General features: G+C 38.7%; 1 pseudogene; it reads right to left on the reverse strand.

The window, feature by feature from the left end:
* Positions 1-1,789: 1,789 nt before the first annotated feature.
* On the reverse strand, positions 1,790-9,322 carry LOC139471066 (toll-like receptor 4; annotated as a pseudogene).
* Between the last annotated feature and the right edge of the window lie 317 nt (positions 9,323-9,639).

Genomic DNA, 9,639 nt, shown 5'->3' on the forward strand with positions numbered 1-9,639 from the left:
TGATTTTATGATTTTATTACTCATCGCTAGAGTTAAATTATCTAATGTGTATAATCTCATTACAAGAGTTACCTTATGTTTTAAATTACTCATTACAAGAGTTAAATTATATAATGTTTTGAATTACTCATTACAAGAGTTAAAACACCTTATGCTTTAAATTACTCATTACAAGAGTTAAATTATCTAATGTTTTGAATTACTCATTACAAGAGTTAAATCATCTAATGTTTTAAATTAGTCATTACAAGAGTTAAATTATCTAATGTTTTAAATTACTCATTACAAGAGTTAAATTATCTAATGTATTAAATTACTCATTACAAGAGTTAAGTTATCTAATGTTTAAATTACTCATCACAAGAGTTAAATGATCTAATGTTTTGAAGTACTCATTACAAGAGTTAAATTATCTAATGTTTTGAATTACTCATGATTGGCGTTAAATAATATAATGTTTGAAATGGTTAAAAAGTGGTACTAATAATTGGATAATTCTAAATTTAATTTTTCAATTATGTACAGGAAGTAAAAAGATCTTACACTGAATTTTTAAAGTAGGTGTTTTGTTTTTAGATATGTCATCAAACCCGTTTTGGACAAATATTTCTATTTGTCTTTGCTTAAAAGACGTACAAAATGTTTTTTGGATAAACAGCTGCATTTGAGCGAAACGTATCCAAAATCATGATGAACAAAAAATCTTCTACATAATATCTCAATTGCACCGTTGTTATGATAATAAATTTGCAATTAATCTATAATTCGTTTTTCAATATTTGTAATACTTTAAACCAAGAACTACTTTGTAAAACATTAAACCAAGAACTTCTTTGTAATACCTTAAACCAAGAACTTCTTTGCAATTCTTTAAACCAAGAACTTCTGTGTAATTCTTTAAATCAAGAACTTCTTTGTAATACTGTAAACCAAAAACTTCTTTGTAATACCTTAAATCAAGAACATCTTTGTAATACATTAAACCAAGAACTTCTTTGTAATTCTTTAAACCAAGAACTTCTTTGTAATACTTAAAACCACGAACTTCTTTGTAATACTGTAAAGGACAAATGTAGGTAAGAATACCAAGCACTTCTGCGTACAACTCGCTAGCGAAGTACACCAAATAAACGTGTACAGCTCGCCTATATGGATTACATATCAAAATCAAGCCTTGTTAGGTTACATATGATATCAAACACTCATCGAGATCAAGCATTGTCAGATCACATATTGATATCAAACACATATCAATATCAAGCCTTGTTAGGTGACATAATGACATCAAACACTCATCGAGATCAAGCATTGACAGATCACATATTGATATCAAACACATATCAATATCAAGCCTTGTTAGGTGACATAATGACATCAAACACTCATCGAGATCAAGCATTGTCAGATCACATATTGATATCAAACACATATCAATATCAAGCCTTGTTAGGTGACATAATAACATCAAACACTCATCGAGATCAAGCATTGTCAGATCACATATTGATATCAAACACATATCAACATCAAGCCTTGCTAGGTGACATAATGACATCAAACACTCATCGAGATCAAGCATTGTCAGATCACATATTGATATCAAACATATATCAACATCAAGCCTTGTTAGGTGACATAATGACATCAAACACTCATCGAGATCAAGCATTGTCCGATCACATATTGATATCAAACACATCTGTCAACATCAAATTTAATTAGAATACATTAGGACATTTATTAAAGACAGTTCACAATATCAGAGTTCATGTATTATCTCCGACTGTCCTTATTGGACTATTGCTTCTTTAAGATTTTGCCAAAACGATTCCACGTCCTCGCTATTATTTGGGTATCTGAGATAGGTACCATGTTCAATTTTAAAGGAGATGTCTTCAGTTAAAGCTTTGTTGTCAGGCACATCAATATACCACACGACACACAGAACAACCCTTCCAGTGTGAATACTCTCAAGTTTGGCCATGTGGACTTCATAATCACACCAGGAACTCTTGAGGAAACTTGGAGACAAAATAACAATGGTTTTACGGCTTGATTGGATGGCGTTTAAGATATTGGCAGTGATGGCTTCTCCAACCATGAAATCTCGGTGATGTATGCACAGTCGCACTCCATGTATCCTCTCAAGAACGTTGCGCATATCTTGCACCACGAAGTCCCTGTCCTCGTCAGCATATGAGACAAAGTCATCATAAGTGAAGTTGTCTTCCTCTCCAGTCAATCTCTGGTAGCCTCTGTACCTTCTCCGGGTGGAGTAGTACATGTATCTCAGCTTCCATCGGTAACGGTAGATGATGCCAGCTATTACAATAGTGAAGAACACCACCATCCCTGCTACCGACCCACCTATGATCGGCAGTATTGTGTGACGTCTTAGTTGAAGGTTCAGCACAATGTCCTCTAGGTTTTCAGGCTGACGTATGTCCCGTCATCCATCTGGCACTGTGTTGTATTGATATCTTCCACCAGGACATACGTATTCAACATCCACTGGAAATAATCTAAACTCGAACAGTTACATTTGAACAAGTTTCCACTGATCTTCAGATGGAAGTCTCCATTTCTGTTCTTCATGATTTCATCAATTTGGCTTCGAATTGTAATTGGTAGGTCTACAAACCGATTGTTCGACATGTCCAAGTGGGAAAGGTTCTTCATGTGACTTATCTGGACCGCCCATGATGTGATAAGATTCCAGCTGAGATCTAGATATTTTGTCGATGTTGATGTTTAAAGAGGGAAAAAGGTAGAATTACTGCCAAATTATAAGCAATGTTTAGAACCAGCAGATTAGTTACATTTTGAAACAATTTGCAAACGGTATCATTCTGTAAGGCTAAAGCCAGGTAATTGTGGCTGATGTTAATTTGACGAAGTGCGTAGGCCTTACTGAGAAAATGACTGGACATGAAATTGCAAAAGTTCTGAGACAAGTCTAAGAACTCTAATCTGTCAATGGGAGACACGGGACCATGCCATTTTTTCAGGAGATTTTTTTAAGAAGTCAAGTGTCTTCACTTTATTGTGGTATAAATCAATCTGTGGGATTTCGTAAGCTAGTCTACTATTGGACACATTGATATATGTCAAGATTGGAGCCATCGGAATTTTTATATGAAAGTCCAAAACGTTTTTCAGATATGTGTACTCCTTTTGTTGTGCATCCATCAACTTAAAATATTCTGTTGTTGAAGGAAAACTGTACCAATATATGTTTCGCTTGACGTCCTCAGATATGAAGTTCGTTTCAGAGTTATCTAAAGTAATGTTGTTCAAACTGGAAAGATGCCCTGTATGTTGTGAAATGTTATTAGTATCATCAATACGTTTTGGGAAGTTAATGCCTTTGCTTGGGTAAGGAAAGTCTGTTATAGGTGGAACATGTGAACCATATTGGTTTGCAGCATGAAGTTCTGTCAGAGTTACCATCCTGTCAAAGCCTAGAAGATACGTCCCAAAAGTGAATCGGTTTCCTTCCACGTTAATAGTTTCCAATGATGACAATATTGACAAAATTTCAGTTTCAGTCAGTTCAATCCTGTCTGAAGCCATATCCATATGTTTGATACCTGTGCCATTCAGGTATTGCACATGCTTTGCTTTAAATGTTATAACCAGTGCCAAACGTTGGTACGATATGACTATCATTAAGCACGCGAATAGAAGAATGTGTAAGACCATAAAAGGATTCTCCGAGTCCAAGATAATCATTATCTGATACATCCAAGATAGAAATACTTTTCAAAGGAGAGAAAGTCGATCTGTCTATAAGGTTGAGTCTACAGGAGCTGATATTCAGGAGCCGAAGAGAAGGCAGATTGGTGAAGGCATTATTGGACAAGTGTCTGATCCCGCAATAACCTTTCCGTCCAGAGAGATTCAAATGGGTAAGTTTTGTAAGAGATGCAAAACCCTCTCCAAAAGTGACATTCAGTAGTCCATCTACGATGAGTGTTTGCAGAGACGTCAAACCCATTAGTGTCTTGTCAGGGTAGTTGGATCCTGAATAGGAGTTATCATTTTTGCTAATGTCCAGCATGACCAGTTTCTTCTGATGGAGGAATACATCTTTGGGATAGGTTGTTGATGTGAGGTTAATGTTATTCCCATGAAAACTCAGTGTCTTCAACATCTCGACACCGACCAGAGAGTCCCTGTGTAATGAGGTGATTTTATTGAAGGACAGATCCAGATGCTGTAAGCAGCGAAAACGTTTAGCGGCTCCGGGCTCCACCTGGCTGAAGATTTTGTGGCTTACATTATCTGGAATGGTGAAAGGGATTTGATTGAGGCTTTTACTGCAACAGTTGGCGGTTATATTCTTCCCATCATCATGACAGAGACAGTTGAAAGAGGTCAAGCAACTTTCCGAGAAACCAACCTACGCAGTGATTACAATCAGAATTGTCCAATTTCTATCTCCATTTCTGTAAAGAAATAACACGAATGGATAAAATATATGTGTTGCCGAGAAGGGTATATACTTGATATTTGTTAAGTTTATTCCTTTATCCTGATAAGTATTCACATGGTTTCATTTTGCAAGGACCATATATGCAGAACTGTTAACAGACAGTTATGAGACAATTTGTTTTTAATTATCGTCCAATATAAACACTCCGAGAGCACAGGGGACCAAGACGTCTGAGGCTCCGCAGTTCGCTGGGAATGTCGTGACACGCATTATGTATAGCCAAATAAAAACAGGGCATGTGGTTGGTGTCGAGACTGAACACTCCAAGTGGATGGCTCTATATGAACGCAAATTCAAACGACTGCCCTATCCACACATCCGAGCACCTTTCCTATTATAGCTTACTTGTGGTGTCAAATATACACAAATAGCATCGTGTTTCTGTCAATGTTGGCGTCTTATGTCTCTTTTTCCTATTGCTCGGGACGACTGGGAAGACTGGTGATGAGAGCTAAGTGATGGTTAGCTAAAAGATTAAACATATGCATGTCCTGTCCTACTCACCCGGCAGTCACTCTCCACTCACACAATGTACATACAACAGTATGTGTGTGTTGTCTGATATACCACGGCGGCCTGTAAACAGAACCAGGCAATCTTGTGATTGATGGCCAAGAAGACCAAGTGACATGATTACGTATTTACTGATTTTGTTGAAACAAAAAACGATATAGCAATTTTGAATTATGTCTGAAGTGCAGAGATCCTGCTGCTTACCAGTAACACAGTTGGGGCCAGTTTTAAAATGTCTAGGCCCAAGCATTTAGTGTTTAGTTGTTGCATACTCTCTCATTCACACTGATAGCAATTCCAGGCTTAACGAAGTCGCATTTTTTCTCACATGACATCATAAACACCGATTGATTGAGAGATGAGCAAGGTGGGTTGAACGTCGCTTTGAAAGTGAGAAAAAGCCTCTCCGCGGGACTGTCTGGCATGAGGGTCGGCTTCAACTTTCCCTTCATGGCGAGCGGCAGCTCCAGACTCTCGTGTGACTACATTTCACGTTCGAGGTACAATCGAACATGCTCTTTCTACAAATTCCAAAAACGGTCAAACGACTCTTTTTAACAGTTGTTTCACCAGGGCTACAACATTCAAGGCCTTAGCAAAGCTTTCAAAACAGTTTATGAAAGACATGCTTTGGGCATTCAAATTGATGTTCGATGCAATTCCTTATTTTGATTTGTACCAGATGCCCCCGTGTTTGCTCAGCTAAACATCTGAGTTGCCTTTGCCTGAGTGTGACAGGTGCCACCAGCAGGGCAGGATACGCTCACCTTTTCGCGAAATGGTATCACAGTATTTGAATATCATTCTTTTCAGAGGGATTTCTTATGAATGAAGTGAGGGTATTGATGGGTTGTTGTAACAGTATTACAGCCACATGAGGGCGTGTCCGACCAGTGTAGGAGGAAAACCCGAATTTATGCCGGTTTTTGACGTTGACCACTTTAGTGAGAGAAGAAATTTCTTTAACGCCGCTTTGAACAGTATTTCAATAATACCACCGCTCGCCAGCTCGATATGGTACTAGACCGGTACTAGTGGATAGAGCGGCTGTCCGTGGAGCGGAAGGTAGTGGGTTCGATCCCCGGCCGTGTCATACTAACATACGTTAAAAGATGGTACATGTTGTTTCCCTGACTGGCGTCGGCATTAACGAGCTTAAACAAGGACTGGTCCGTTCGGAGTCAGTATACTGTGTCTGAGTGGGGTATTCATGTTAAACTGCGCCATGGTATCGCAGTGGGCGAGCACTATAAACTCGGCATTAGTCAGAACTAGTCTGGGGCAGCCGCACGCACGCAATAACCTTGGACGCGACGTTAAACCCCTTTTTACACCTTGATATGGAACGAAGGCCTGAAGTGATGCAGGTCTTACGCGTTTATCTCGGCATCAGTCCGGACTTGTACAGGCATCACACACGCATGTACGCACGCAGGCACTATTTACCTGTAGTGCAATAATCTTTAATTTATCGCCTTGGAGAAATCCATGAACACGGGTATGGTTCTGCCATAGCAAAGGACATAATCATGACGTATCTGGAATTCGAAGCTACGAAAGAGGATGTTTGTACGTCCAAGGAACGCTGCTAATGACAGATACATGAACGCCTCAGACGACGTCTTCATCCTTTCCAGTTCAGTACCATATAGTTCAAAGCACCAGCGACATGTTAATTTGTAAAAAATGATCATGAGATACTTATAATTTTATTCAAATGTCTGATTGACTTTCCTGAATAGCAAGGGATTTCTTAAAAGCTCAGTTTGAATTCAGGATATTCCGAGAAAGCTAACGATATAAAATGACTTTCAAAAGACTTTCAAATGATTTGGTTTGATGTTTAACGCCGCATTCGGCAATACTCCAGCTATATGACGGCGGACTGTAAATAATTGAGTCTGGACCAGACAATCCAGTGATTGATATCAAGATCATCGATCCACGCAATTGAGATCGATGCCCGTGCATCATTCAAGTCAACGAACTTGACCACCCGATCTCGTTAGTCGCCTTTTACGACAAGCATAGTCGCCTTTTACGGCAAGCATGGGTTGCTGAAGACCTATTCTACACCGGATCTTCACGGGTCACTTTCAAATGACATTTAAGTGCAGTGAACAATGCCATGATCCCATTTACGTGCATTGCCATTCTCGATCTAGATCTGTTTGTTTACATACCATAAATTCAATATAACAGAAAAAATGCCCGTGACTAACTGAATTAGATCAGAATTTACGGAGACATCAGGACACTATCTGTAATAATACGAGGGTCAATACTGTTTAGATAGATGGACAGCCAATTAACACTTTAATCATGTTTGATTAACTGGCTTGCATTTTAATTTCAAACAAATAGGTAAGTTTGTTCTCTCTGACAATCTTACTATTTGCTGTACATTGCCCGGCATGGGAATGGATAGAGATATCGAGCATGACAGCAACTGTTACGTTGTAAGTTAATTGCTAAAATGTTATGAATGCAAGTTTTGATACTTGCAATTTCAACTCGAACTGTACGAAAGCCTAATTGTGGCCACTTCGGTAGCTTCGTCTCGTTATTTTAGTTATTTTCTCGAAATTTCGCGTTTTTTCTCGTTACCTCGAGTGTTTTCTTGCCAGTTACTTCGATTATTTTTTCATTTCAATTTCTTTCTCGAAATTACAAGTTTTTTTTCCTTATTTCGCATATTTTCTCAATTGTTCAAGTTTATCTCCAAAACTCAAAATTTCGAAAATTCAAAAAATAATCAAAATAATAAGAAAGATTGATTTTTTAAACATTATGCTACCAAAGTGGCACCATTAGGCTTTCTTAGAACTGTATTTCCTCTTTAAGATTTTGTTATACTCTCAATTGGGACATATCAAAATCAGTTGGACTTCAAATATGAACCTTGCTGTAATCACTACACTATCCAACTATACACTATTGTCAAAAGTAAGATCTCTAAGTACAGAAATAAAACATTGGCATACTAGGGGTTCATTGCGAAAAATAAGTTAATGGCAAACCTTGCTATTTGGTTGTGGGTAAGTTTTCAAATTCCAACGTTTACGATGGTGTAACAATTTCTGAGGCTCGTCGCCCGTCACGTCAAACCCCGCTGTGGTGTAACTGCCTATGTTTGAGTTGAGTTGAGCTGTCACCGGTGCAATCGGGGGCGGTTGAGTTGAGTTGAGCTGTCGCCGGTTCAATCGGGGGCGGTTGAGTTGAGTTGAGCTGTCTCTGGTTCAATCGGGGGCGGTTGAGTTGAGTTGAGCTCTCGCTGGTTCAATCGGGGGCGGTTGGGTGTAACTGTTGACAACATGAGCTGTGTACTAACAATAATCAATAAAAACTTTGCAGCCGACCTCACTCCTTGGGGAAATGCTTTCGTTTTTGGAGAGCCATTTGTAAGATGTAACATGCATGCGAGTTAGTCATCAATATGTTTATATCTAAAAGACATAAAAGCAGGATGATATATGATTTCAAGTTGATCTATGAGATAGTGACAGTCGTTATGACGAGGATAACAGTCCGTATACAACTAACCGCCACCTATTGGCTATCACATGGCACAGCATAGACAAAATAAACCCTATATTGCTTGGAAGATTACACCAAGATGACATCACTGTTGTTCTTGTGTCCAGACTTAAATATCCCCCTTTGCAAGTCTTAATGCGCCCAGAATGTTATTAACTGTAAGCATAAATCATAACAGAACATGGCGATATATTAATTTATTTAAATCAATAAAATATATAATTACATTCTGATATAAAAATACTTAGCTACATATTGGCTTTTCATGGAAGCTTATTAGTGCCACATTCTCAAAACAAATATCATCCACGAAGAAGATACTTACGTCAACGTAGATGATACGGGCGGTTGGGTAGCCTCATCGTTAAAGCATTCGCTCGTCACACCGAAGATCCGGGTTCGATTCCCCACATGGGCCTGAATAATCCACCATAGTTCCGAGTCAGTTATAAATAACCTCTGGCTTAATGATGACCGATTTGATTGACTTTCAACCTTAACATGTCTTTGTTGAGGAACTCATCATTTAAATGGGTTACATACAAGAAACTAGAACCAGGCCATGTCTAAACTGGTCATGTGATATTTGAGCACCTGTGGATGACGTCTCCCCCTCGCCCTCTTATAACCGTAATCAAGAGATGAGAGCACAAAATGTTCCCCAAACTACAAAGTCAAGTTTTTTTTCAAATTATTCAAAATTGGTTAAAAGGACCTTGTGGTGACGTCACTCTACTGTTGATGCAGTCGATTCAGGGCCAGGAATTCACTGGCCATTCTGTGCGTCCATTTTATGCAAGTAAAACTGACGCAACTATAGGTCATTATGCAAAATTTTAGCGAAATTTATATATACCACAACAATACATTGGTTAAGTCGGAGAAATCATTTGAACCTCTTTGTTTGTTGTTTAACGCCTCACTCAGCAATATTCCGGCTATATAACGGCGGTTTGTAAGTAATCGAGTCTGAACCAGACAATCCAGGGCTTGACATCATGAGCATCGATCTACGCAACTAGGATACGATGACACGCATCAACCAAGTCAGCGAGCCTGCCCACCCGATCCCGTTTGTCTTCTGTTACGACAAG

This window comes from Haliotis cracherodii, unplaced genomic scaffold, assembly GCF_022045235.1.
Source record: "Haliotis cracherodii isolate W230 unplaced genomic scaffold, xgHalCrac1.p SCAF_21, whole genome shotgun sequence".
Classification (NCBI taxonomy): domain Eukaryota; kingdom Metazoa; phylum Mollusca; class Gastropoda; order Lepetellida; family Haliotidae; genus Haliotis; species Haliotis cracherodii.